The 4,404-nt window shown below is 33.4% G+C and overlaps 1 pseudogene; it reads right to left on the reverse strand.

The window, feature by feature from the left end:
* Positions 1-2,580: 2,580 nt before the first annotated feature.
* Positions 2,581-4,404, reverse strand: part of LOC112500482 — a 6,031-nt pseudogene continuing 4,207 nt past the window's right edge.

Genomic DNA, 4,404 nt, shown 5'->3' on the forward strand with positions numbered 1-4,404 from the left:
CATCAAACATTGATACATTCAACTACGTACGTTGTTTAATTCTTAATTCGGTAAAGATGAAAGTCTAATGTGGATATGACCAATTCAATTCATTTACATTTTTAATTATCATATATAACAATTCTGATGTAATAGAAATAACACTCACATGACCTATTCTGTCTCTTCATGAAGGTTTTTTTCTTAACAGTGGATATTTGGTTCAGCTTGCACATGCACACCTTGAATAATCCTGTGAATCGTCGAAATACAGTCAAAGGAAAAACCCCACTGTAGTTAATGAAGTTTTTGGTATTTTTAGTATGAGCAATTTTAAGACATCATATGGTTCATGATATGCAATTATTTCACTACTAGAAAACAAAGTATCAACGACGGATATTAGTAGACAAACAAAAACAACGGATTGCATGCTAATTTACCTTTCACCAAATCAGTTATTATAATTATAATGACTTTATTTGTTTAAATGTCGTTACTTAATTATGGTATGAAAAAGATTTATGAGTTTGAATCTTTCCCTTTTAATTTTCCATACCCAATAAATTACGACTAACGCGATAACAAATAGATGAACAACTTTTAACATTTCAAATACGATCTCATTTCTTTTGATAAACAGGAACATTTGTTGTTGATGGGGTCAAATGGTTGATTTAATTTGTAGACATTGATTATTAGATTATTTTGAGTGTTTCGTGGTTTAAAAGTATATTGATATACTTAATTAGCGACCTTTCAATCTTTTTGGAGATTCTGTAAGATGTATAACAACTGGTTCTTTAAAAATGGAAAATGGAAAATGGAATTTTGTGATATTAGTTCTATAAACCCTAAAGATGTAGCTACGAATAACTTATAATATGCAGTTGTACCAGCTCAACTAGTAAATAAATGTTATGTATTGGGGCTCCTTCCTATATGTTTCTAATTYGAGWATTCTCWGGAYCACTAACGTTGTGTTCTCGAGTCCTTTTTCATGAAGGAATGAAAAAGTAAAGGGAAGGAAAGTAATGGGGGGGGGGGGGAATTGTATTCTCAATTTTTTTTTGATTAACCTGGATATCCAACCTGCTATGCAAACCGACTAATCCCAGGTCGACTACCTGCTTTACAGGTAGCCATGAGTCACTGCATTTGAACCTCCGTGGTCACAAGGGGTTTTTTTATTTCTTCTTGGATTTGAACCTGAGATCTCGAGACACTTTTAATCTTTGGAGCCCAAACTCAAACCGATCAGACACCACATTTGTGGTTATTCTTAGATTTTTTAGGAGTGAAAAGAAAGAAAAATGAAGCTAATTAACACAATAAATGTTAAAAATATTTATAAAATTACACATGTACCCATCCATTAATTATAATATGTAAATTAAATAAAAGTATAGTTCTGTTCTCGAGTTCTTTCTCTTTCCTTTCTTTTCTTTTCCTTCCTTTCTTTTCTTTTCTTTCCAAATTCGAGAACATTGTATACGGGATTTTCTAAGTTGTTATCTCTAGGGTTTCTTGTGCAATGGGAACTAGGATTTTTGCTGAGTGGGTGCACTTTTAAGGTGGATCAAAAGCTCGTGAAGTCGTCCGATATGTTTTTAGGCAAATGACACGGTTTCGAAGGATTTTTACTGAGCGGGTGCACATTTGATTGATTTCGATGAACTTTTTCGGTTTTCGTGATTGATTACAGGGTTTTTTTTTTGCTTTTTGATCGTTGTATTTTTTGCTAATATACAAGAGCGTTGCTCAAAATTTAGTGTGTGGACCTTTCATACCTAAAGTAGTTTTTTACTTGTGAAAATTTGTTGAGTGGTTGCATCTTTCATACCCATTTTTTACTTGCGAAAATTAGTTGAGCGGGTATACAAGACCCTACTCAGCAACTCATAGGTCCGCCCTTGCTCATGCTATAAATAGACTTACGCGTAAACTAACTTGAACGTTTACATTAAAAAACAAAGCATATGCTTTGGATTGGGTGTCACACTACTAAACATAACAAGATACGTATAATTCAATATCGATAATTGTATGAAACAATACTTTTAAATCGAAGACTACTACCCACAGATGTTTCCCTGGAAAATTCGTTGCTAAAGGGGTGATTTGTCACAAAAACGTCACAAAGGTTGGTGGCGAAATATTGGTGGGAGGCTCAAATCAGCGACAAATAATCCATATGTTTTCTGGGTGATTCATTGGTGTTTTTTTTTGAAAAACAACAGAAGCTACCGAAACTATTGGTATTTTCTGGTTGATCCATGGTTAATTATCGACGGAAATTTCAATAGTTGACTTTTGTAGGTAAAAATCATTTGTTTAGTGATATAATTTCTTCATCCATACAAGGAAAAGTAGAAAAGATTGTTAATATGTCCAAAGATTGATTTATTAGATATTGTTTGTGAGACTTAATTTTTGTACGGTTTAAAATGGGATTGAACTAGTTTAATTGAAAGCATTTCTATATACCTAATTAGATAAGTTCAATTAAAATTTCTGAACATTCACAAACAACAAAAATCAAGTCTTTTTAAATAAATAATGTATGTTAAAAATGTAATTTAATTGAGATCATATGAGGGTCTAGAATTTTGATTGAATTTGATAAACAACGTTCTTGTCCATCTGGAAGGCCTTTGCAAGAAGATCTCTAACAATAACTGGGTTAGAATCGAACACTGCATTTACAATGGTAATGGAACCTGGATTATAGCTACTCAAAGCGGCAATAACAAGAACATAAATGTTTCCAATGTTCCTTTGGAGTGAAGTAGACCTTGTTGGAAGACAAAAACATCCCCCTTTTGAAGGTCTTTAATGATGTGATTGTTTTCAGGGTTAGATGTGACAAAACCRACTTCAATATTGCCTTCTAGGACCGTCAAGATTTCAGTGGCCCTAGGGTGTGTGTGGGGAGGGTTAATACCCCATGGAGCAAAGTCAATACGAGCCATTGAAATACCAAAAGTGTTTAAGTCCTGGTAACTCTGCTACAGTCACGGTAATCACGTTAGACCCAACCGCATTTGATGTAGCCCACTAAAAAGGAAATCATTTGCTCGCACAAGCTTTAGTTCTTTGCGCAATCACCATTCACGAATACTATCCAAAAAAAGCAGAAAACTGATCATAAACACATAATAAATACTACAAAATTTCAGATAATTAACATTTGAGCATTTTTCAACATTTATAGATTATATTTTTTTTTACCTCTACGTTTTGGTGCAGCTACATAAAAGTCTTGGAGAGGACTTGAATCTGAAGCCATAGCAAGTGAACAACTCCCCATGAGGAGACTGATTAAAAAAACAAACGAGATGTCATTGTTGGGAAGTGGAAACTTGTTCTTGTTGACTCGAGAAATACATGAGATGCAATACGCAACTTGGTGATGCCTTTATATAAAAAACAATGGAACAAAAAAACTAGCTTAGGTGATATAACATATTTTTATTAATAAAAAAAACATGTAAAAAACAGTACGACGTTGACAAATTCATCGAATACGTCAACGTTTGATACATTCATCGTACGTTGTTCAATTCTTATTGATTCAATTCTTTTCCGTTTAATCATTTTAATATTTTAGATAATATTTTGGTGGAATCTTAAATGTTCATTATACATTGATGAGCTCGTCCCTAATACAACAAGGGTTCAAATACATAGTGTGTGATCCAAATTCGAAGCCCGACATAGTTTTTTGATACAAACACAACGAACATTTGCAATGGTAATGACATGAATTTTGGCCACTCGATCATACCCGCAATAGTAACACAAAGCCAAATCCGATGGTCTTTTGGAAATGAACTAGAACAGGTTGGAAAGATGAATCACCATTTCGAGTACTTTTATGATACGGTTTTCGGGGTTAAATGTGACAACACCCAACTTGAATATTAATGCCTTCAAGGGCAACCAAGATTTTAGTGACCGTAGGGTGCGTATGTGCAATACCCCATCGTACAAGTATTTTGAGTCCGGGCACTCTACTACAATTACAATAACAAGAGTCATTATAGGCATAACGACTATTCGATGGCATTTGGTATACGATGCTTGAGTTATTTCTACAAAGTGTTAGCTTTTGGATTTTTCATTTTTAATAATTAGAGTTTTCAATTTGGATCGTACATAATCTGCGATAATTAAACAACACAAATGTACATGACAGTAAAAACAATATATTACTTTTATTCACTTTTTAATATAACAAGAGGAAGATGAAACAAACACATATCAAGAAGCTGAATATTGTAAGTTATTGAAATTAACAATCAAAGATGACTTAAAAGTCTAGAATTTGGATTGAATTTGATAAACGACGTTCTTGTCCACTTGGAATGCCTTTGCAAGAATATCTGCGTTGATATCTGGGTTTGATCCAAACACAGCATTTGC

Source organism: Cynara cardunculus, assembly GCF_001531365.2.
Source record: "Cynara cardunculus var. scolymus isolate 2C chromosome LG 17, CcrdV1, whole genome shotgun sequence".
Taxonomy (NCBI): Eukaryota; Viridiplantae; Streptophyta; class Magnoliopsida; order Asterales; family Asteraceae; genus Cynara; species Cynara cardunculus.